This window comes from Malania oleifera, chromosome 4, assembly GCF_029873635.1.
Source record: "Malania oleifera isolate guangnan ecotype guangnan chromosome 4, ASM2987363v1, whole genome shotgun sequence".
In the NCBI taxonomy this organism is placed as follows: Eukaryota; Viridiplantae; Streptophyta; class Magnoliopsida; order Santalales; family Ximeniaceae; genus Malania; species Malania oleifera.
The window spans coordinates 123,946,138-123,973,244 of NC_080420.1; the positions used below are offsets into that span (position 1 = coordinate 123,946,138).

At 36.1% G+C, this 27,107-nt stretch overlaps 1 protein-coding gene across 4 annotated transcripts in view; it reads right to left on the reverse strand.

The window, feature by feature from the left end:
- Window positions 1–290: 290 nt before the first annotated feature.
- LOC131154414 (probable L-cysteine desulfhydrase, chloroplastic) overlaps window positions 291–27,107 on the reverse strand; it is a 36,595-nt gene continuing 9,778 nt past the window's right edge. The window contains exon 2 of one of the 4 annotated variants that reach the window (XM_058107171.1): window positions 291–511. The gene's annotated coding sequence lies outside the window, so the exon portion shown is untranslated. Of the gene's footprint in view, window positions 563–6,282; window positions 6,738–7,000; window positions 7,395–27,107 lie in introns of those variants that run through there. The other 3 variants (XM_058107168.1, XM_058107170.1, XM_058107172.1) reach the window with 3 other exon arrangements.

A 27,107-nucleotide genomic window follows, 5' to 3' on the forward strand; every position in this document is an offset into this window, starting at 1 on the left:
AAAATGAAGTGTTCCAGAGTGTGCTTTGTGATGATAGAATATCTTTAGAATTGAAAGGAAAGTTTTATATGATGGCTATCAGACAAATTATGTTATATGGATCAGAATGTTGAGCAACTAAGAAACGGCATATCAAAAATGTAAAATTTGTCGAAATGAGAATATTTAAATGAATTAGTGATATAACATTAAATGATAAATTAAGAAATGAACATATTCACAGTAAGTTAATTATAACTCCTGTAGAAGATAAGACAGAAACAACTCAGATAGTTTAGGCACTTATATCGTAGGACATATAATGCAAAAGGATTAATTATTATGAAAAACAGTGAAAGGGGTAGGAATAGACATAAAATAACTTAAAATGAAATAATAACAATTTAATAGTTCTGAATTAGTCGAAAGAAATTGTCTACAATCATATAAATTGATAGAAAAGGGATTCATAACTGACCCTACCTAGTGGGTAAGGCTTGATTTTGTTGTTGTTATTCCTCTTGTCAAATGTCTATCAATAGAAAGAAAAGCTTTGAGAAATTCCTAATCTTATTTCCTCTGTCTGAAAATATAATATTAGAATGTGTAGATTACTATCATTATTACGAATGATGGCTGCAGAATAGTCAGCTACAGTGAAGCATATGTCCTTGTGCGGCCTTACAGTATAGGTATTTTCATGGATTCATTTAAATCATGCACAAAGAATATTAATTAAACCAATGTTGAAATGAATAAAATTTTAAAAGAATTTTTGGTAATTCAACCCAATTATAAAGCAATATAAGCTGTGATTAATGGAAATTCAATTACTATCCACTTAAGTCAATATTATAATGATCCAAACAAATATATCAAAGGGATGTATTTTAATATTACAAATATAATACATATATATATATATATATATATATATATGCATCTGAGTAAGATTTTTTTTTTTTTTTAACAAAATGCAATGACAATAATATTGAAAATTCAAAATAACAGTTAATCTAAATACACATAAATTGAAAAATAATTTACCAAAATGCTACTACTTGTCCTATTGTCATGACCTTGTGAAGGATCGTATAACACTAGCTAAAACACTTTTTTTCAACTAATTAACTGAAAGTATACTATAGTTTACCACTAACACATTCACAACCATCGAATACAAAGCAAGTGAAAGTAGCTAGCAAGCATGTAAGCAAATAAGAATGACGCAATATATATTAAAGAAACACAATTCATTAATAAAACCTCTATAGATAACATGTGTTTAGTGAGTGAGGCAAGTACACTTGACACGTTTACAAATTCTAATGACTTTTACAATGATTGATGAACACTCGCTATGCCATAAAAAACTTCATATTCTATTTTAATTCTAACACTAGAAAACATGAAACTGACTGAGGAGTCATACTCACATTTTACGCTCAGGCATAGACATAATGAATAAACTGATACTTCTATTAAATTATAATTATACATCCCACATACATAAGGGAAGCAGCTACAGACAAACATAATGCTTTGAATAAGCTTGACGCATGGCATTTATTAATAGCCATTAGCTCTCTTTAAAAATAAAAATTCTTAACTTTTCAACCTTAAAATGGAACTCATAATCAACTAGTAGCCACAATACACAAAATTACAACTAATCTAATAATCAATACTTCTTACTCGTACTGGTCTAAATGCTAACAAGACATCTTGTGACTAGATAGTCCCAATCTTACATGCTGGAACCATCCGTTACTAGTTTCTCCTTAACTTCATGAAGATTAAATAGGAAAGATGCAAGTATTCAAACTTCATTCGGGTCACAATGTCTATTACAATTTATCTCTATATTAAATATTAGAAGTTGTTCAAATACGAGAAAAAATAAGACATATCAACAAAAATGAGAAAGGAAAGAAATATATTTTGCACAAATGAATAAATTTTATTTTACAAGATATTAAAATTTTATTTTGTCTTATTTTTTCTCGTATTTGAATAACTTCTAATATTTTTTTCTCGAAAAAAATACTTATTTGAATTAAGGAAAATTTTTATTTATTTTTATTAGATTTTACAGGAGGTCGTTGTCTTTTGCCATAAAGTCATATTATTATTATTATTATTATTATTATTATTATTATTATTATGTGTGTGTTTTGTGTGTTTGGGTATAGCCGCGTGGGGAGGTGGCGGCCTAATAGCGCGTGGGGGAGAGTTACAACATAAAGTCATTTGAGGGATGCGTGTACGGTGACAAAATTGGACAATATTTATATATATATATATATATATATATATATATATATATATATATATGAAGACTCCGCCACTGACACGTTTGTCGAGGTCAAGGTCAAGGTCCAACCCCGCAAGAAAGAGCCTTTTTACACGCTCCTTGTTTGTTTGACGATTTCATGTGATCGTGTTTTAGCCTTCCTTAATGCTTCCCGTCGCCCATGGCAACCTTCGAGATCCAAACACTGCCTTATCATTCTCCTATCTTATCCAAACATGGTTTAGAATTTTACTGTGATGGTGTTGAAATACTCTCATTTATATAAATTTTTTTTAAGAAAAATAACAAATTCATTTTGAGCCTATTTTACTAGGACAAAAAACGAGGCAAACTGCTCAGAAGTTACTCAATGATTCGTTTAAATTCATTTATTAAGTTCAACGAATTAAACTAGAACTTAAATTTCAGATTCATCAACGAAATGGGTCATATTTTCCCTTCCTTTCCTTTGCATTATTAAAGATCCATGGTAGGTTTGAAAAAGAATATTACAATGTTTTAAGGTTGGGCCACGAGGTTCTCTTGACACCCTCTTTTTCTATTTCACAAAACTTAATGATTAAGGGGTCAAAGCAAAAACCACCATGTGCCACTTGATGTGCAAAGTCAAACTTGGCAACAAAAGCTGAAAAAAAATTATGACTTCACCAATCACTTCGGTCTAATCATCCCACTATCCACTTCAGCCAAATCATCCCACTTCTTTCCTCAATCGCAATAAAGGATATCGATTAATTTCTTACAACCACTCTCTCCTGATCTATTTCAACTCCATTGAGCCATTGAACTAGTAGATAATCTTTCCTAAGGAATGGAAAGATATAGCCGTATTCGAATTATCCCACTACACAAAAACTAATAAACAAATTTTTATCGTACACGCCATTAAGCTTTAATTTTTATTAGGTTTCAATCATATCTAAGCATACATTAACACTTAATAGTGTTTTCGACGGAAAGAAAATATAATAAAAAAATAATTTTCTTTCCTTTTCTTGTTCTTTTCTCTCACAATATCCTTAACCTAAGTGGGGCCTAAATGTCACAATAGCAACTAAGAGAAAGCTCTCATGTAGAAAACCCAAAACAGAATCTGCAATCTCTTGTACGAGTGAGAATGAAAAAGCTAAGACAGACACCATTGGCAGGTCTGAACATGCATTGATCAGAAGAAAACATAATATGTTTTCCAACCGACAAAATTGCACACAAACAAGAGTTTTTTCCCGTTTTATAATTAAAAATAAATAAAATATAAAATAATACTCTGAACAGGGAATTTTTTCCCAAAATAATGCTCACGTAATCTCGCAGCTTCATGCTGCGAGATTTAAACTGGTGACCACTCTGCCATCGATGCGTGGCAAAGAAAGAAACAGGGGTAACGTGACGTATGGCGACGGATAAAGAAAGAGTTTTTTCCCATTTTATAATTAAAAATAAATAAAATATAAAATAATACTCTGAACAGGGAATTTTTTCCCAAAATAATGCTCACGTAATCTCGCAGCTTCATGCTGCGAGATTTAAACTAGTGGCCACTCTGCCATCGACGCGTGGCAAAGAAAGAAACAGGGATAACGTGACGTGTGGCGACGGGTGAAGAAATCTCACAGGTTGGACCTGCGAGATTTGAGAAGCGATCGAACAGAGAGGCGACGCGTGGCTGCGAGGTTACGAGCGATCGTGACACGTGGTGAATCTCGCAGGTCCAACCTGCGAGATTTAAGAAGCGATCAAACGGAGAGCGTGCCACGTGGTAAATCTCGTAGGTCCAACCTGCGAGATTTAAGAAACGATCGTACGAAAAACCTATGGGATGAACTTGTCCTCGTTGCATCGTAAATTATAAAAACAGAGGCTCATTTTAAGTCATTTTCTGGGTTGGCCTTAAAGAAGAACCACAACACGCCAGTCACATTCAACAACTTACCAGCTCTCCAACACAATGAACCCAACCACAAAACGATCTGGTGTTTCAACACCAACAATGCTGAAGCCTAAAGGCTATCAAACATAATTTGCTCAAATAACGCCAGTAAAACTTAACTTAAAACTTGCTTTCAAGGATTAGCTGCATCACTCGCAATTATATTTATATATATATATATATATATATATATAATATTTTTATGTAGATATTAGAAAATTTCAATTATCTAAAAAAATACATGCTTATCTGGAAAAACAGATACTCCTACTGCTTATATTAATTAAAAACCAAAAGAGAACGTCTTCATCACTCATCAAACATGGCCCTTTTGCCTTTCTAAATTCCAAATTTAGAAAAAGGGAAAACAGACGAGCAGAAGCATATTTGGTGAGTTGATATGGAGATGTTGAGCACCTTGATTTGAAAATTTCAACTCAAAATTTGTTGGATCACAAAGCTTCTCCTAAATCCTACTCTATAAATACATAACTAGTTGGATCACAATTTGGGCACACGAACCGTTCATTGCTGTGGACGGTCTTCTGATGATTGAGGAAACCTCGCTCTTTTTGGAAGACTTTGTTGCAATGGTTGCAAAATCCATAGTAGTCCTGATAAGCTTTCATTTCTTCTTCATCTACTACTGCCTTACCCTTGTATCCTCCTCCTCACATTTCTTGCAAGTCTCCCCCTTAGCTGCCATTGCTTTGTAATTTTTTAGTTCTTCTTCCTATAGACTCTAACTAGTTATGTATTTATAAAGTAGGATTTAGGAGAAGCTTTGTGATCCAACAAATTTTGAGTTGAAATTTTCAAATCAAGGTGCTCAACATCTCCATATCAACTCACCAAATATGCTTCTGCTCGTCTGTTTTCTCTTTTTCTAAATTTGGAATTTCGAAAGGCAAAAGGGTCATGTTTGATGAGTGATGAAGACGTTCTCTTTTGGTTTTTAATTAATATAAGCAGTAGGAGTATCTGTTTTTCCAGATAAGCATGTATTTTTTTAGATAATTGAAATTTCCTAATATCTACATAAAAATATTATATATATATACATATATATATATATATATATATATATATAAAATTGCAAGTGATGCAGCCAATCCTTGAAAGCAAGTTTTAAGTTAAGTTTTACTGGCGTTATTTGAGCAAATTATGTTTGATAACCTTTAGGCTTCAGCATTATTGGTGTTGAAACACCAGATCGTTTTGTGGTTGGGTTCATTGTGTTGGAGAGCTGGTAAGTTGTTGAATGTGACTGGCGTGTTGTGGTTCTTCTTTAAGGCCAACCCAGAAAAATGACTTAAAATGAGCCTCTGTTTTTATAATTTACGATGCAACGAGGACAAGTTCATCCCACAGGTTCTCCGTACGATCGCTTCTTAAATCTCGCAGGTTGGATCTGCGAGATTTACCACGTGGCACGCTCTCCGTTCGATCGCTTCTTAAATCTCGCAGGTTGGACATGCGAGATTCACCACGTGTCACGATCGCTTGTAACCTCGCAGCCACGCGTCGCCTCTCCGTTCGATCGCTTCTCAAATCTCGCAGGTCCAACCTGCGAGATTTCTTCACCCGTCGCCACACGTCACGTTACCCCTGTTTCTTTCTTTGCCACGCGTCGATGGCAGAGTGGCCACCAGTTTAAATCTCGCAGCATGAAGCTGCGAGATTACGTGAGCATTATTTTGAGAAAATATTCCCTGTTCAGAGTATTATTTTATATTTTATTTATTTTTAATTATAAAACAGGAAAAAACTCCAAACAATGGCACTTACAAAAAGAAGAAAAACCATTAACAAGGAATTGCAAAATGTTGGGGAAGATACATAGAAGAAGGAAAGGAAAAAAGAATGGAGTTTGGTTCACATCTTACCATTTTATTGAAATGCAAGTCACAATATTTGGAAGTGGCAGACACCCAATTCCTAAAGTTAAACCTAGAATGGTTGCTAAAATGAAATAGATGCTGACTTTCGCATTTGTTAGTCATAACAGATTAGAAAATGAAGATAGATCTGACTTTGGCATTTTGTTAGTCATAACAGATTAGAAAATGAAGATAGATATATACATAAGAAAAATGGAATGACTGCCAAGCCCTTGCATCAGAAAAAGAAATCATGATAACCATGGGAAAATACGGTAACACAAACAGGGGAAAAGAAAATTTAAGGAAAACTGGATCTTAAAGAAAGATAACACTAATTGCATATCTAATCTAGTCTGTGATGTCTTATTCAACAACTAATAAAGGCAGGTAAAGCATCTTCCCCAATTATTGAAGGCAGCTAAAGCATCTAAATCACCCAATCTTGCCAAGTATGCAGAAGGTAATGACATGTTTCATTCCATTCCATTTCTTGAAAGCATACTCATGGGAGAGGAGTGGAAAACAGAAACATTTTCCCCCTCTTCTTTGATGTTTAACATCAACAGCACAATGCACTTGCCAAACCTGAACTGGAAATATGCCCAATGCCCAAGAATACAAAACAGAGTAACTGCAATTAATGGGAATAGGAAATTTTAGATGGTTATAAATCACAAGAACAATTTGATTTTAGTAAATTAACAATGTGATTATTTACTTCAAATCCCATAAATTACGTGATTGTCCATAAGTCCCTAACCTTGATTGGTGAAAAACAATTACTTGAATGTTTTTTTATACTCTCACCAAAATTCTGTTTGGAACATTGAAACAAGAAAGAAAAGGAAAAAAAAAAATAAAAATGGAGGGCAAGCTCAGCCGTGGAAAGAAATATTTTCTTTTAAAAAAAATTAATAAAGATAATAGAGATCCATTAATAAATAAACTATAGTACAGAAGATGGATAAGGCATCCTCCATAAATTAGCTATTTACAAGTGCTGCCCTCCAATCCCTTTAAGATTGGACAGCGAGAAATCCAAAAGAATTGCCCAAAAGAAAAAATATTTACTTCATCCCACAGCTGGGCAGGAGGGTTTGATTGAGCTTTAAATATCCTCCCATTCTTCTCAAGCCAGTGTCCAAAAAATTGCAAGCAAACCATGGAGCCCTCCCATCTCTACTCTTCTCAAAACCCCGATATCTCACAAGTAAGAACTCAATATATTGCAAAGCCACCCACATTTCACTAAAACATGAGAAATGAGCTTCCCAAAGATTCCTCGCCACTGGGGACAGGTGCACATTAGTCTCATTGAACTCATGAGACAATATACAAATATTTGGGCTAAGAGCTTCATAGGGTCTCCTTACTTGTAACAAGTCATTGTATTAATCATGTTAAAGAGATAGAATCCAAATGAGAGCCCAGACCTTAAAAATGAACCTTGGCCATTACAATGACATGATAAAAATGAAAAGAACAGGGGGTTTCTAGAAAGATGAGAAAACAGAAAGAAACCCAAGCAATCCCTAAGCCAGACTCATGCATTTCCCGATTTTGAGGAAAGAAAGAATCCGACAGACTGGGAAAATAAGTAAGCTTATCAATCTTTCTTTAGTTGAGACTCCTAAAGAAGTGGAAATCACAATATGAAGAGCTGCCGCAGCCCCAACACCACCACCACCACTCCCGGGGCGAGCAGGCGCATGCATACAAAAAGAAAAAAAAGTTGGTGCATTATGAGCAATAGATAGTCTAAAGAGATGAAGTACCATCAGCTTGTCCAAGACCCTCGCCGCACCACTCTTTGACATTTTGATCTTCAACCCTGAAACGTACTAAAAATTCTCAACAAAATGAGAACCTTTTGCAACTCCCAACATGATCCTCCAGAAAAAATATGGTATCTTCTGCAACTGAAGATGGGACACCTCAACCTCTTCTCTCAAACCGATAAGCCTCTTAACTTAAATATTGAGCATGAGAAATCAGCATCTGCTTAGACCATCAACCATGAGGGTCAACAAGAAAGGAGACAAAGGATCCCCTTGTCAAAACACCTGAGAAGCATTAAACTACTCCCTAGGGTGTTCATTAAAATCACCTGGCATATTTGTAGAACTAGAACACCCTTTTATCCAATTCCTACACACTGATCCCAGACCCTTCTTACCAATCACTTGGTCTAAGGAATTCTAATTCACCATGTCATAAGCATTCTGAAAATCCAATTTGAGAACCAAGCCCCCCTTATCCCTCCTCCTCACATCCTCAACCACCTTGATAACATCTAAAACTAGTCACTAAACTAAAAGGCCTAAAATCTCTCACCCTACTAGACTTCTCTTTAGGTATCAAAACTATAAGGTTGAGTTCATATTTTTTTCCCCAAAAAACCTCATAATATCATCCTGCAAAACTTCCCGGCTGCTTTGAGAATAAAAAGTCATTGTAAAACCATCTGGACCTTGAGCTTTATCCCTATCCATATCAAGAACTACCCTATTACCTTCATCAACCTTGAAAGGTTGTTCTGACCAGATAGCCTTGTACACCCCTACAGGACTCAAGCCACTCAATATGCTGGCAGTCCACTGTATATAAACAGTTATAAAAGCACGGTATCTCATCTCAAATCTGTTTCTAAACCCTCACAAGACATCCTGATTCAAGCTCCAACTCCTCAATAAACCTTTTCCTCCTCCTACCCTATGAAACAACCCAGAATTACAATTCCCCTCTTTCACCCATTTTATCCTTGATTTTTAACACCAATTCCTCTCATCTCCCAGCAGAAGCACGCCGCCTATCCTCCTTGCCCAGCAGCCCACACTGCTCCAATTCAATCCATCCCATCCCCTCCATCTCAGGAAAACATATTAATTTTTTGCTCCTTCAAATTTCCAACACACACTATTCCATTGCTTCAATTTATCTTTCAAAAATTTCAATTTTTTCATCACTTTAAAGCCCTCCCACCCCTAAACATGACAAATCTCCACCACACCTTGATATTATCTGTTATTGGTTATTTTAATCTTTTAGTATTATTATTAAGTGTGTTAGTATGTTAATTAGTGAGAGTTAAAAAAGGTATTACGGTCATTAGTATGCATTTGATTTGTACTATAAATAGAGGGAGAGACCTATCTTTGAGTTAAGTCATTCATTTAATCAAAATTTTAACATGGTATCAGAGCATGATCCAACCTAAACCCTATCACACTCAGTTGTTTCCAGAAAACACCCTCCCGTTGCTGCTTTTCTCAGAACCACCAACCCAGTTCATTATTTCACAAAACCAACCATATAGCCAAAAAAAAACCCTCTGAAATATAACCCTACAAAATCCCATATCTAGAAACCTCCCAAGGCGCCAACTGACTACCGCCAGTCTCGACCCCAAGGCGTCAGTGCATAAGAGTGATTCCAGCCACCTTTTTCTGATTTTTTTTCCTCCAGCATGTTCTGACTCCTCCCCTAGACCATATTATCAAGTTGTTGAGGATGTTTTTTGCTCAAAGATCCAACCTTTTTCAACCATGCACTCATGGTAATCCGTTAGTTGTTGTTCAGTGTCCGTAAAGGCTTTTTGTGAGTTTCTTGGAGTATGGCAATGCTCAGAAGTTGATTTGTGAGGCTATGGCAGTGTTTTATCAGTTTGTGGGTGGTTCACCTTGTCCGTGGTTGTTTCAGTTCTTTTCCTCATTTGTGGTTATCCTAATTAGTTTTGATTGTTCTTCTTGTTTGACAGTGGTGTGGCTGCTGGTTTGTGAGTATTAGGATGGAGTCTTATGAATCCAAAAAAGGTTGGATAGAAAGAATTATGTTTAGTGGTCTAAGGCTGTTTGGGTTTATTTAGCAAGATTAGGAAAATATGACCATTTTCTCCAATGTAGTCCCTCTGATAAGGAGAGAAAAGAAGTGTGAATTCAATAAGATGCCTTGATTGTTTCCCTCTTGCGAAATTCGTCAAAGCCTCAGATTGCATGGACGTACATGCATCTAGATACATGCAAGGAGATTTGGGATTTGCCAAGCTTCTGTACTCTAGTAACATTGCACATATATATATGATTTATCCCAGGAGTAATTTCAGTTATAATAGGGAGATAAGAGCATTACAGATTATTTTGGAGAGATGAAACATATTCATGAGGAGCTTAACATCATACAATCTATAACCGCTAATGTTTGTGAGATGCGGAAGCAGAGAAAGTAGACGATAGTTATTTGGCTTCTAGTGGAATTGAAACCCAAGTTTGAGATTGTCCGATACCAAGTACTTAGTAGTATAGAGTTGCCGTCATTTTCCAATGTTTATTCTTGCGTCCTATGGGCTTCCTTCAGCACACATTCTCCTGCTCTGGCATCTAACTTTGAAAGGACACCCTTTGCTACACAAGGTGATTCTAGTTCTTTACCAAACAACCACAAAAGTTATTAAGGTGGTTCAAGTAGTTGTGGTGGTAGAGATGGATGAGGTAGAGGTACTCCTCAAGTCCTTAGTTTATAGTCCTTAGGTCATAGACCCTGCTACCACTAATCATATCGCAAGTATACCTAATTTCTTCTCTACTATTTAGTATCCTAAAAAATTATCTTGTGTTACTCTTGCTGATGGATCCAGCACTGCCATTGAGGGAATTGGGACTATAAAGCCCACTTCTTCTATTTCTCCTCCTTTGATTTTGTATATTCCCAAGTTTCCTTTCAATCTGATGTCCATTAGCAAGATTACCAAATCATGAATTTTTTAGTAACATTCTTCCCTGATTTTGTGGTTATTCAAGATTTGACGACAAGGAAGACAATTGGCGGAGGGTGTGAAGCTAGTGGACTTTATCACTTTGAGCGACTATTTACTTCTACCACTTGCACTGCTGCAGTCACACATCTCCAGAATCATAGTAGCCATGGTCATCCTTAGTTGGAAAAGGAGAAAGTCTAGTTCCTGATTTGAGTTCTATGTCTAGTCTTGATTGTGAGTCTTGTTAGTTGGGAAAGCATCATCGTGTCCTTTTGCTTCCCAAGTCAATAAATACACTGCAAGCTCTTTCATGTTAGTCCATTATAATGTTTGGGGTCCTAGTAAGTTGGGTTTACAGTACTTTGTAACCTTTGTGGATGATTATTCAAAGATGACTTGCCTATATTTAATAAAAGATCGTTCCGAGTTATTTCATACATTTTGTGCCTTTTGTTCCAAAATAAAGACTCAATTTGGTTCGCCAGTTCGAATACTTCAGAGGGATAATGCTAAAGAGTATTTCAATACTCAATTCACTACTTATATGACTCAATTTGGTATCGTCCATCAATCATCCTGTGCCAACACTCCTCAACAAAATGGGGTTGCAAAGAGGAAAAATAAACATATTCTTGAAATCACTCCCACTTTACTTTATCAAATGCATGTAGCTAAAGTGTTTTGAAGTGATGTTGTACTTACTACTTGCTATCTTATCAATAGGATGCCATCCATTGTTCTTAGTGGTAAAATTCCCTACTCCATTCTCTTCCCTAATTCACCTATATTCTCTCTACCTCTTCATATATTTAGGTGTGTGTCCTTTGTTCATCATCTAACTCTTGGGGTGGATAAGTTGGATCTTTGTGCTATAAAATGTGTTTTTCTGGGCAACTCATATACTCAAAATAGATATCGTTGTTATAATCATGTGCTGCATTCGCTTATATGTTTCTACAAATGTTACGTTCTTGGAGTCTACACCTTACTACTATCAGTCCCTAAGTGCTTCTGATCTCAATGAGTCTCTTCCTCTACCTCATCTTCTAGGTCCTAGTTTGTTGTACTTACCCAATCAACCACCTGCATCTCCAAGTAGTTTGAGTCCTTCTCATATTCTCAATTGTCCTAATTTATAGGTGTATTCATGACGACAGCTCCAAGGAAGAGAGCCCCCTCTAGCTTCCACTACCACACCTTTGGTTTCCTTATCTCATGATCATATTTCCCACGATGTTGATCCTCCCATTGTTGTCTGGAAAGGTAAACGCACATGTACACAACATCCAATCTCCAACTATGTTTGCTATGTTTTTTACCACCCTCCTGTTATTGATTTGTTACTACCATATCATCTACTGTCTTCCTAAATCTATTTCAAAAGCCTTAGCCCATTATGGGTGGAGGAATGTCATAGTTGAAGAGATTAATGATTTACAGGATAACGATACTTGGAACTTGGTATATTTTCATGGCAAGCCTATGGTTAGTTGTCGTTGGGCTTACACTGTGAAAGTCAACCCTAATGGTTCTCTGGCTCATCTAAAGGCACGTCTTGTGGCTGAGGGGTATACTCAGGCGTATGGTTTGGATTATTACGACACTTTTTCCCCAATTGCCAAACTTACATCAATACATTTGTTCATCTCCTTGGCTACCACTTGCCATTGGTCTTTGCATTAATTAGATGTGAACAATGCCTTCTTGCATGGTGATCTAAGAGAGGAAGTCTATATGGAGCAACCACCTGAGTTTGCTGCTCAGGGGGATTCAGGCTTTGTGTGTGGGCTCAAAAAGGCACTATATGGTTTAAAACATTCTCCCAAAGCATGGTTTAATCAATTCAGTGTTGTAGTGCTTGAGTTTGGCCTTCAATGGTGTGCAGTGGATCACTCTGTGTTTTATCGTCATACTTCATCGAGTAGGATTCTTCTTACTATGTATGTGGATGATGTTGTAATTATAGGTGATGATGATCAAGGTATCCAGAGCCTTAAAAATTTCTCACAGACCAAAATTCTTGTTAAAGCTTGATATACATTGTTGGCCCACAACCTAACAGTGTACGCTTTTAAGTAAAGTGGTAATCTAACATGGTATCAGAGCTGGTTAGCAAAAGGTCCTATGTTCTAGTTTTGTTGCCTACATTACTATGTGATATTTTAAAAAAAATTAGTGTTCCCTATCATGGGTGCTATTTATAGTGTGTTTATCTCTCCATGTGTTGTCGGGCTACATGTGCAGGGGAATGTTAAAGCTTGATATACATTGTTGGCCCACAATCTAACAACTTAAGCTTTTGGGTAAAGTGATAATCTAATAGTTTCAAACCAAAGATTTGGGACCATTGAAATACTTCTTGAGTATAGAAGTATCTAGATCTCATATGGGAACTATTTTGTCACAAAGGAAGCATGTTTTTAATCTGTTGGATGAGACTAAGCTATTGGGATCCAAACCGATTGAAACACCCATGGATCCTAATAGCAAGTTACAGTCGGATGATTTGTTGCCTAATCCTTGACGATACTGGGGACTTCTTGGAAGGTTAAATTATCTCACAATCACTCAGCCAGACATATCTTTTGCAACAAGTGCTGTGAGTCAATTTATGGATTCTCCAAGGACAAGTCATTGCGATGTTGTAATTCGCATCATAGTTGTCAAATTGAGATTTGAATCATGAATTGAAATTCCAATTTTGAGAATAGAGAATCGAGAATTGAATTGAATCGTAAGATTCAATATAATTTCCAAAAATCAACTCTAAATGACGTGCATATATTGATATACAAACAAGAAGCAAAATGGTAAAGTACATTTAAATTTTGAAAAAAAAAAAAAAACCCTAAGCAAGTGAAAACTAAAGAGAATTATTTTAAAAAATGAACTTTATGTTGTTTAATCGAAAGAATCAAGAAAAAAAAAATAGTACTTTTGGTGTTTATCAACAAGTATAAAAAACAAAAGCAAGAAAAAGGAAATTGTTGGCATGGACAAGGAATGGAAGGTAATAATGTAAAAACAAAAGCAAAAAAGGAAATTGTTGGCATTACAAAACTTAATATCCTATTTTGATGCTAACAAATAAGAAGAAACTTAACATATTTGGTTAAGAAATGATATTTCAGGACTCACAAGGATCAAGCATGAAATATTAGGTCAAGGATCCATTGCAAGCTTAATACTTCAAAGAAGGATGATCATATGAAACTTAAAGTATGGATTTCAAGATGATATCTTAAAGCTTGAAGAAAATGAGGGAAAGCTTAAAAGTATATCAAAGCTTGAAGAAAAACAAGAGAATCAAAAAGAAAGAAAAACAAGAGAAGTTCAAAGAAAAGACAAGCATGAAGACTCAAGCGCCAAGAATGTTCAAAGTCTTAGAAATCTTTATATAAGTGCTTCATATTTTAAATATCTTTTGAAATATTATTGAAGCACTTTTAGGGTTGAATATGGACTTAGAGACCAGATTTTAAAACCCCAAAAAATGTTTTTAACAAGTCACATTTGAGCCATTCAAATAAAAAAAAAGTTTAAAAATAAAAAATGAAAGTTTTTCAGAAAATGGACTGGTTAGCCAACTGAGCAGAACACATTGAGATTGGCCAACCGACTGACAAAACACCAGAATGGATAAACTGCCCAACTGACTGACAGTTTGAACTAGAAATAGTCAGCCGACTGACAAGCCCAGCCGACTGACATTTTTGAACTGTGTCCAATCAACCAACTGACATTTATTTGGGTTAAATTCTGGACAGACAGAAAGGTATCAGCTGCCTGTCCAGCCAACTGATCCTGTAAAATACACTACCCAGTCGCCTGTCCAGCCAACTGACTCCATGGGAATTTGAATTTTTAAACCTCAACGGGAAAATTCTAAAAATCAGTTTTTCAAATATGAACGTTATAAAAACTTGGTGGACACTCCAAGTAACTTGGGGAACAAGGAAACTAATCCTAAAAAGTCTATAAATACTACCTTAATCCCAAGAAATTATTAACCAAGACAATCACATAGCACACTTGTATTCAAACTCTCAATCTCTCTCAAAGTTCTCTATTGCTCATACTCTTGCTGGGGGAAAGAATCTGAATTGCTATTGAAACATCAACTTACGGTTCTTATACTGAGCTTTCTCAATCACAAAAGAACCCTTGGTAATCTCTATACTTGAGCTTCAATTCTATTTCATATTGGTATTTAAATTCTTGAAGTACATAGTGTTGAATTTGTACTAATCTACTCTATTTGAGAGTGTTCTTGTACGCAGCTACTCTTTTGTATTCTTGCAGTATTTTTGACGATTCCAAGGTGTTTGGATCATTGGCTAAGCGTGGGGTATCGCTTAGAGAGGTGTAGCTCTAGCCTAATTGAAGGAGTAACCGAGTGAGGGGATATCACTTGGAGAGGCGGGCTCTAGCCTACTGAAGGAGTGTGTCACGGTGTTGTTCCGCTCGGAAAAGGAACTAGTTTAGTGAATCCTTTGGTGGTTTGCCAAAGGCGAGGACGTAGGCTGGGGATAAGCCGAATCTCGTAAAAATCCGGTGTCACTCTCTTTCCCTTACTCTCTTTATAAATTGCGTGGATGTTTTAAATTCCTTAATCATATACACTATATGAATTTGATATTAAATAAACTTAAGCTTAATTAGTTTTTGGGATTGCGGAAACCGAAAGGGAGTATGTTTGTTGATCCATACTTTGCGGAAACCATAAGGGAGTACGTTGATTGGTGAAACACCCAAAGACTCTTTAAACTGAAAGTTTATTTAACGTCTAAACTTTTGGAAAGAGTGTTGGATTTTATATTGCACTTCATTTTGAGAAAGCAAATTCATTATCACAGGGCTTGAATCAAACTTTCATATATACAAGGCTGTAAACAAACAAAAGCTGAATCTTATATCTTAGTTTGGATATTGTGGTTGATTGGAAAATTGATTGGTTTGGTTGAATGATTAGTTAAGTACTTTGTTGGTATATGGTTGTGGATTGAATATTCTTTTAAGTTTTTATTGTGTATTTGATAAATCAACAAGAAATCAAGAATACATTGAAAGAAATAGATTAGGTTAAAGAATTCATTAAAAAGAATTAAAAGAGGTTAAGAATTCTTGAAAAGAATTAAAAGAAATTTTTTAAATCCAATTCACCCCCCCCCTCTTGGGACTACACCATGGTTTTCAGAAATAAATGTTGTTTTGGGGGTTTTAAAGTAGTCAGGTTTGTTAGGATATGATACATCTAGAATTGTGTGAATTAAAATATATTCGGATTGATTCATTAGATTCATAAGGTTCGACAATGATTCAGTAGGTTTTAGATTCGCTAGTAAGATTCAAATCAATTTGGTGTGAAGTTGATATGAACAAACCAAGAATCGTAAGATTCTAACAACTATGATTCACATCTTCAAATATCACAACGGTGCACCAAGGAGAGGTTTTTATATCAAGATCAAGGTCACACTTATATTCAAGGATACACAGATGCAAATTGGGTTGGTCACCTTCCGACTGAAGATCCACAACCGAATAATACATCTTAGTTGGTGGTAATTTGATTTCTTGGAAGAGTAAGAAACAAACTGTGGTGGCTAGGTCAAGTGCCGAATTAGAGTACAGAGCTATGGCTCACACTACTTGTGAACTTGTTTGCTTGAAGAACATGTTGGAAAATTTGGGTTTTCCACATTCTCAATCTATGGAGTTAATGTGTGATAATCAAGCTGCTCTTCATATTACCTCCAACTCGATCTTCCATAAGCAAACGAAACACATTGAAGTTGTTCGGGAAAAACTTGTGCAGAAGCTTTTTACTAACAAATATGTAAATTTTGACATGTAGCTTGCTGATTTGTTTACCAAATCTTTGGGAGATGCTTGTGTTAAATTTATTTGTAACAACCTAGGAGCATATCATATTGATATTTATGCTCCAACTTAAGGGAAAGTGTTCATGGTTCTTTAGTATAATTATTATGTTAGTATGTTAATTAATGAGAGTTAGTAAAGGTACTATGGTCATTAGAATGTATCTGATTTGTATTATAAATAGAGGGAGAGACCCTTTTTTTTTTTTTTTTTTTTTTTTTTGGTAAAAGAGGGCAGCACCTCCTTTCTTTATTAAAAAACCCCTCACTTATGGCGGAGGAAAACCGTGATTCCAACCTTGAGACTTGGGGATAACAAAATCAAACCTCAAGAATCTAAAACTGACTTAACCAACTTATTCAAAACCAATAAACCCATGAGCAACAACCAAACAAAAAAAAAGAACTAAACAACTATAAGTGGAAAACAAACAAAACTCCTGAAGATCTGGAGAAATAAACCATCCACTACAACCTTCACAAACACCAGCACAAAGCATCATGAGTGCAAGGAAGGAAATCCCAACAAATCCAAACGAATCATTCCCCTGACTTGCTGTGGAAGATCATCCTAGCAACTATATGATCTAGATATACCAGATTCACCCTGCTTGGCAAAGAAATCCGCACTTTGATTCGCCTCTCTATAAACATGTTCCACTTTGTAATGTATGTCTCTCAATGCTAACACAACTTCCCACAATTCCCATAAGTTCCAAGCCGAACACTTCCCAGAATTAATCCACTGAACCAACAAAGAAGAGTCACAGGCAATCTCCACTTAATCAAATCCGAGATCTTTGCATAGATTAAACCCTATAATAATTGCTTTCAATTCAGCCATATTATTGGTTCCATAACCCAGTAATGAGGAAAAAGTTGCTTTAAATAATACTCTTTTATCTCTTATTACGCCTCCACCACCACAATTACCTGGGTTACCTCTACAGCTTCCATACACATTCAACTTAACCCAACCTATCCCAGGTTTACACCATCTGACTACACGAGGAAGACAAGCCCTCACATTTTTTACTTGAATATCCAAAGCACGAAGGACTGCAATATCCGTGCAAGAAGCAGGTGCACATTTAGTTAACTTGTCCGAAATGGATCTCATCCAATATTTAATATCAAGCCACGCAGTTCTCACCGAATCATGAATTGATTTCATCCTGGCTCTACATCGACGAGTCCAAAGCCTCCAAATAATAAGACTAGGTATGAGACCTACCAAAATGCCTAACTGTGAGGCCTGTTTTGCACAACTAAACCAAAAATTAAATCTGGCTTTCCATGTATTCGTTGCCATACAACGCCACTGCTGCTTGTTTCCACACCTCCCAAGCAAAAGATCCCATGCAAAACACATGGTCTAGAGATTCAATCTTGGCATTTGAACAACAATCATACCGAGAGGCCATCTGAACACCTACTTCCTGAATACGAGTATCAATCGGATGACAAGCGAACCAAGACTTCCACATACAAATTGACGCCCGTTTTGGTAACATAGGATGCTAGATCCATTTTGAAACTAAGAATTCCTCTTTACACTCCCTTATAATTTCCCAAGCACTTGCTGTGGTAAATTTTCCATTTGTTGAAGATTCCCAAATTATTGTATCTGGACCCTCCTTGCAAGAAATAGCAGAGTTCATTACTTCCTCAGCCTGTTCTTCACCCAACAGATCCACTAATAAATCAACATTTCACCCATCTCTATCCCAACAATCTCGTGTTCGTAGCTTATAGTTTCTGATTTCCTGAACCTTAGCACAAAGGGGACCAAAGGCTAACCATCGATCAAACCAGAAAAAGGCCGACCCTTTTTACTATGAACACGAACATGCTTTAATACTTCAGGTATCACACGTGCAATCGATCTCCAAAATTTGGTTCCTTTATCTGGCTTCATTTCTCTCAAGTGGTGTTTATTATTCAAATACTTGGCTTTAAAGAATTGAGTCCATAGATTATCCATAGTTAACAATCTCCACACAAACTTCATATGCAATGATTTTTTTACTTCCTCAAAATCCCTAATACCCAAACCACCCCCACAAACAGGCTTACATATATTAGGCCAGGAACCCCATTTCCTTTTCCTTTTATCATTTACTCCACTCCAAAAAAAAATCAAAAACAGAGAATTTATCTTTGTGAAGATAATATTAGGAATGTCAATTACTGCCAATTGATGAACCGCCATTGATGATAATACATGCTTAATTAAAGTTAAGCAGCCCCCTTGAGACAAAAGCTTAAATTTCCAACCCGCTATCTTTTTCCTCAATTTAGCAACTAAAGGCTCTAAAATACGGGCCGTAAGACGACCCGATACCAAAGGAACACCCAAGTATGCAGCAGGGAACCTTCCTTCTGCAAAGCCAGTCATCCTTAACAAGGATCGCTTCCGAGCATAAGCAATTCTCTTTGACAAAAAAAAAACTTGACTTGTCTTTATTTATCATTTGACCAGACCAATCCTCATATTTCTTAAGAGTCTTGATAAGCATTCGAATGGAACTTCTCTTACCATTGGCAAAAATAAGAATGACATCCGCATAGAGTAGGTGAGATACCAAAGGCACCCCACGAGGATGATAGCAAGCCCCTATCTTATTCTCCATAAAATTTTTCTTTAGAAGCCGAGAAAGAACTTCTTGTAAAATAATAAACAAATAAAGAGATAGAGAGTCTACTTAGTAAAGCCCTCGAGAAGGTTTAAAGAAACCTTTATAAGTGTCATTCATCAAAATGGAAAACCAAGAGGAGGAAACACATTCCACCACTAAACCACAAAATCTCTGGGAGAAACCAAAGCTTTTCAGAACCAAGTTTAAAAAATCCCAATCGACCCTAGCATATGCCTTAGCCATGTCAACTTTGATCATTACATTTCCACCATTAGATTTCTTATGCAGTGAATGAACCATTTCTTGTGCCGATGTAATATTTTCAAATATACCTCTACCGGGAATGAAAGCTCCCTGCTCCGAAGAAATCAAAGAAGACAACAAACCTGTCATCCTTGAAACAATAATTTTTGAAAAAAATTTGTAGATAACACTGCAAAGACTAATAGGCCTGAACTTGTCAAAACTCTAGGGATTCTGAACTTTTGGGATTAGAACAATGTAAGATGCAGAATAAAATCTAGGAAGAGGAGACCCAGCAAAAAAATATCTAGCTGCATCAATCACCTCTTCTTTTACAATATCCCAACAATCATGGAAAAAAGCCGAACCAAAGCCATCCAGACCTGGGCTACTATTTCTCGGGATAGAAAGAATAGCACATCCCTTACCTGCACCTCGGACGGTGCACGACAAAGAGCAATATTCTCCTCTTCAGAAACCATAGGAGATATAATATCAAGGTAAGTTGTTTGACTGGGTCCTACAACTGTTAAGAAAGTTTGAAAATACCTTACGGCACCCTCATGAACAGCCTCCATAGAATCCAACACTTCTCCATTCGGAAGCTTCAATGAATGAATCATAGCCTTCTTCCTCTTTTGGTTCACAAAAGCATGAAAGAACTTTGTATTATTATCACCCGCCTCCAACCACTTCTTTTTGGCTTGCTGAGAAATACGAATCTCCTCCCTATTTTCCCATGCTTCTAATTTGAGTTTAGAAAGGAAGAAATCTTCCTCAATTTCTGGCGAATACCCTTCCTGAAGCTGAGCCTCTAGAACCTCCATACTTTCCTCTAGTTTTTTAATGTTCTGATGCACATATCCAAATACCTGCTTGTTCCAGTTTCGGATTGCAACTTTCGTATGCTTCAATTTAGCAGCAAGTCTAACTAAACTCGTGCCAAGGAATTCCTCCCTCCAGGCTTCCTCCACACAAGACTTAAAAGACTGATGAGTGCTCCACATATTCTGCTACCTGAAGGGAGAAGGACCATACCTATGCAAATCTCTATGAAACCGAATAATCAATGGGTTATGATCTGAAGACCTCCTATTTCCATACTCAAAATAAATATTTGGCAAAGATTGGAGAAGAGTCGAATTATAGAGGACTCTATCCAATTTTGCCCATCTCCGAGAATGTCCACAGTGATCATTACACCAAGACATGTTGCTGCCAGAAACAACCAAATCCATAAGACCACAGTTGTCCAAGCAAGTATTAAATTCCTCCATAGCCGATAACGGCCTTATATGACCACCAACACATTCCGAATCTGAACGGATGATATTAAAATCTCCCGCCACTAACCAAGGAAAATCATCCCTCTTTACAACCTCCAAATCATTCCAAAGTTTTCGGCGATCTGTTTGACGACATTTAGCATAAACAAATGAAGCCAAGAAATTCTTGTCCACAGAACTAAAAATACCTGAAATAACTTGATCAGACATATGTTGTAACTCAAAGTGCATTTTCTCTTCCCAAAACATCCAATGTTTACCCCCCACTGATGCATTCGCACAAAAATTCAAAAAATTTAGAAAACCAACCCATTGCAACATCAAACTTTCATCAGAAAATGGCTCTGAAAGAACGAAAATAGAAGGCAAAAATTTCCTCATTAACTTTTGTAAACTGCTTTTAGACATGCCTAAACCCCGCACATTCCACACTCTAATTGCATTAATCATAAATCAAGTTTCTTTGGATGGATAATAACCCGTTGAGACTTCTTCCCACTTTGCCCATTAATATCCTTCAACTTAAAAAGCGGAACATGTAAATCATCATCCGAACAATAGCCTTTTTCCAATGGGAGTTTCTCCAAAGTATTTGTCTCCACCTCCCAATCCGATTCACAATTATGTGTAGGACATACTTGGGCATGATTGTACACTCTTGTTCCAAGATTTCTGAAACCATGTTACAAGATATCATCAACTGATCACGCACAACTATAATATCTTCCACTATCAAAATATCAGCGTCGGGAGCACCCAAGATTGGTTCAACAATCTATCTCCTCCCTCTGCTCAATCTCATACTGTTTTGTGTTCATCTACAAAATCTCCACTTCAGGCCTCGGTTCTTCAAGTACAAACTCCCCCTCTTCCATCTCACTTTGCGGAACTGTCTCAACCACTGGCAAAATTTGTGATGTCGTTGCACCCTCTTGAACATGATCCAACTCTAAAGGTTCTTCAACAATGCATGGATCTAGGGAGAGACTTATCTTCAAGTTAGGTCATTCATTTAATCAAAATCTAAACATTATCCTTGAAACGAGGATGTGTCAACGACACATTCTCAAATCTAAATGGTGCCCATTGAATAGTATTAGAGTCTAAGAGCACCGCACAATAATTAGAGATTGGGCTAACTAGAACCTCCAACACAACATTTGGGGGAAAAAAAAAAAAGAAAAAAAAACTTCCCAAAGACTAGCAACCAATAATCTATCAATCTTATTATAGGCATATCTATAACCTGAAGCCTACCATGTAAAATTACCATTGCTCAAAGGGGCATCCCTAAGGCCAAAGTCCCAAACGAAAAAAAAAAAAATCAAAATTCCTCTTGATGTAGGTCACTCTTGATCTCTTAATCTTTTGATCCCCTCAGCCTGTTCCTAGATCTCCTAACGATATTGAAAAATAACACCACCAACCATGCAGCAAGGATTTCAAAAACCAAAAGGCTAGCTAGTTCATTGGAGAAATAAAACCGTGTGGGGCTACAAATTGACATAATCCACCACTCTCCAACACCTATAACCTCTAGCAAGACCAACATGGAAAAAGACCCAAAATGACAGTCTCTAAACGTAGCAACTCTAGCATCCCAAGCTAGTAGTTGATCATCAAAAGCCCGAGCAGATAGGAAAGATGTGCACTCTTTAAAGCTAGAATCCCATATGCCTTTAAAGAACAAGGCATCTATTTCCCCTGCTTCAAACTCCTACAAGAATAAAATACCAGTACTAATGTTATTGACCAACTACTTCGCCATTCTCCTCTTATTACCACACCTAACCCTTGCATTCCAAGACAAAATCCTTATTTAATTCCATTATTAGCACCCAAAGACCTACTCCCTTTGTAGCAGATAACTAAAGAAGCAAGCCTAACCAACTCCCTACTCAACTTATTTGCCTTTTTCCTTTCGCCAAGACCCTCCTATTAAAATCTAGCTCTCTCTCCATTAGGAATCATCAAACTAAGATCCATGTCATTGAGAAGTTTTTAGCAGCCTATTGCTTTCGTCTCCTAAAAGGTCAGCCATACTGAATCTCTCCTCAATTTCTAGCACACTAAGGCATTTCGGTCATTTGAAGTTTGTATGAGTCTGCAGAGAAATAGGAAGAATTCCATGGGAATTTACAACATTATCATATGTCATTGACTCATAGTTCCCAAGTCCCTCATCTTGAGTTTGGTAAGGGAATAGGAATTATAGAATTTTCAAATATTCAAAATAGGGCAAGCTGACCCTAGCACTTGCTGATTGGTTCCTACTAAAATCTCATTCCCTCCCTCATCCATATCTCCCTGTTCAAGACTAACCTAATGCTTGTTCACTAATGAGCCCCTAAAGGCCTAAATTAAGACCCACAACCTCCACACCAACACCAATGTCCTCCAAACATCTCAGAATTTATATTTCAAGTTAAATGTTTCTGCATTACTTGCACTTTCTCCCATCTACCGCAACTAGTTGATAAGAAGTTCATTATCTTCAAGATCAAAAAAGGCTACTGAATGATCTTCTTCATCTTTGAAATCTAAAGGTAACTTCTCCAAGTCATTCAAATCCATCACCTGCTTCCTTTATCAACATTGTTATCCAAATCTTTGGCATCCACTTCATTTTCACTCAGTTGTTTACCTCTAAGGGGGTGTTTGGTTCAAGGCATCTTTCAACATTCTTCAAAATGTGATACCTACCATCTCATTCCCATGTTTATGTAGGAAACGAAATTTAAGGTGGTGGGCATTTTAACTCTCCTTGCGCTCGTCTCTTAGTCCCCTTAAAAAACATTTTTCCAACCCCTTGCTTCCTTTCCATCTAGCATGCATATCATTTGGATCACACCCTTATTTCGAAACTTCTCTCGAGATGAGGAAGTGCCTATAGCCATTCACCCTTAATTACATGACAATAAAATTATTAGATGCCCTGAAAATCCTTACCCACGGAGTTGCCGTTCTTTTGAAGAGAAACAAATGCAGCCCTATCGCTAACCATTGTTGTTCCCCAACTGATAGCAAGATATCAAAAAGAAGTGGATCATTTTTCTCTTCTATTATGAAAAAATATCCTTTGTCATTGGGAGGAAAAAAAAATGTTCATCATAATGCATGAATCCTATGGTGTCGAAGGAAGACATTGTGCGAGTGCATCTCTCTCAGGTATCTTGTCGGAACTGTGGCATCATGCTTGTGGAAAGAAAAACAATTTTCATTTTTTTTTTTCAAATTTTTCAAATAATTACAAAAAATGCCACCTTACTTTCTAATTTTCGAGTGTTTGGGTAGAAAAGTTGAAAAACTAAAAGATAAGCTAGCATTTTGTAATTATTTGAAAATTTGAAAATAAAAATATTTTCCACAACTAAGCCAGCCCAAAGGAAATTACCTTTTCTTGTTTTTTTATCAAGAAAAAATAAATATAAAAAAAGAAAGTAAATATATAATAACAAAAACAAGTCTCAAGTTTCATTCAGTGGGGTCGGCTACCAGCTACTTCAATCCTTTTCCACCAATTTACACAATTATAGGTAATTTCCTCCAACAAATTCATGGCTATTAAATCCTTAGTATCTCATTCAAAGTTATTTTAGGCCTTCCCTTACCCTTTCTACTGCTCCTCATAGTAACTAGCCCACTCCTTATTGGGGCACTATTTGGCCTAGGTTGTAGACGCCCAAACCATTTGAGACGTCTCTCCCTTTATCTTATCTTCTACTAAAACCTAACTTACCACGAATACGTTCATTCCTTAATTTATCTTTTAGCATTATACCACTCATCCACCTTAGCATTTTCATCTCAACAACTTTTACTTTTTGCATTTGCTGTTTCTTAGTCACCCAACATTTTGGTTCATAATAGCATTGTTGTTCTTACAACCGTCCTACGGAACTTCCTTTTTACTTTTAAGGATATTCTAGAATCACACAACAAGCTCAAAGCACTTCTCCGTTTACCCATCCTGTTTTAACCCTATGCACTATATCTTCTTTAACTTCTCCTTCAGCTTGCATAATAGATCCAAAGTATGAAAACCTACTAGTGTTATTGATTTTTTTACCATCAAGTTTACCCTTTTTTATGATATTCCTTTTACTATGACTGAAATTGCATTTCATATATTTTGTCTTACTTTTACTTAGAGATTCTACTCCACCCCTAGTTTCATCGATCAAGACAATATTGTTTGCAAAAAACATACACCATGGAACCTCATTTTGGATACTCTTAGTAAGTTCATCCATCACTAGAGCAAAAAAAATAAGGGCCCAAAGCAAATCCTTCATGAGCACCTCTTGTGATTGGAAATTCCCAAGCCTCTCGACCTGTAGTCCTAACGCTAGTCATTATTCCATCGTACATATCCTTAATGACATCAGCATACCTACCACATACGCTCGTTTTTTTTTTCTTTCTAAAACCCACCATTTGTCAATGCAAACTTAAATATGGTCCTTCAACTTTTCCATTTTTCATATTTTTTAATGCAAACTTAACTTTATTACTCCAATTTTGCGAATAAATATCACATTTTTAGTCTTTTTCTCATTTGTCAATTCTAAATTTAAGTCTTCTGCTTGGTTTTCATTAAATATTTAATCAAAAGTAACTTCGTCATCTTTTTTTTATGTCTTTTCCCTTAACCAAGACAATATCATTCTCACTTTTTAAACATTTTACATTACCTAAGTCTTTGCTCTTCCTTCAGCTCTCGCAAGTTTTAATGTCTTTTACCCTTCCTTTGTATCTAATTTAACAAATAAATTATTAAATGGTCTACGTTTAGCTTCACTAACGGCATTTTTTGCATCTTTTCTTGCCCCTTTATACTTTCCAAATTTTTTCATTTTCTACACTTTTGCTATGTTTTATACCAAATTTTTTGTCTTTATAGCTTTTTGGACATCTTTATCCCACCTGTTCCTTCTTTGCTATCCAAGAATCTTCCTCTTGATTCACCTAAAATCTTTTTTGCTAATCTTTTTAACAAAGCTAGCTATCCTACTCCAAAGAGTGTTTGCCTACACCATCCTTTATTTTCCAAACAATATTTTTGATCATTTAATCTTTAAATTTTATTATATTTTTTCCCTTTAGATTTCACCACCCAGTTCTCTTCCGCTGATTTATATTACCCTTTCTCTTTCATTTCTTAATACATATATCTAACAGTAAAACTCTATGTTGTGTATTTAATCTTTCACTTGGGATAACTTTACAATCTTTACATAATAACTGATCTATCCTCCTAGTCAAGCAAAATCTACTTGAACTTTATTTTGTCCACTCTCAAAGGTTATTAAGTTATTAAGTGTTCATGTCTCTTTTTAAAGCAGGTATTCATTGTAATGAAATCATATGGCATGATGAAATCTAAGATCATGTCCCCAAACTCATTAACTCTATGTAACCTCTCATGACCTTCATTATCATTTCCAATTTGTCCATTCAATTCTACTCCTATGAATATTTTCATAGTCCCAACACCTATTGTATAATACTATCCATATCTTCCGAAAAATGTCTTTTAAAGTTTTCTGCTAAGCCTAGTTCAGGAGCATAAGCACTAATGACATTTATTATCTCTTGACCTAAAAGCATCTTGATTTCTAAGATTCTATCTCCTACTCTTTTAACATCAACAACACCATCTTTTAAGTCTTTGTCTATAATGATTCAAACCCCATTCTTATGATTCTTATTTCCAGTGCACCATAGTTTGAATCTTGATTTTTCAGTTTCTCTAATTTTCTCCCTTACCCACTTAGTTTCTTGAAGGTAGATTATATTGATTTTTCTTCAAATCATTGTATCCACTATCTCCATGCTTTTTCCCGTAAATGTCCCTGCTAATCTAATCGTAGTCTCCTAAACTAACTTCTTTAAATGCCCATATCCCAAATGATGTAAGAACCCCAGCATATTTGACACTACACTCGGGTGCCTACACGGCACGTCACTTCAGAGTGACAACCAAGCCCACCTTCGCCCACTTTTCGCTACATCTAAGTGGCATAGGTGCAACATGTCACTCTTAAGGGACGCCCCAATGAATAATCGGTAAGGATTCACATCAAAGTGATCTGACAAGCTTTATGGCTTACGCTACCTGTCAACTACCTAACGCAACCATCCTCATTTACTCAAGCTTGGGATCAATTGTATGAAAATTTAAGACATTGAGGCCAT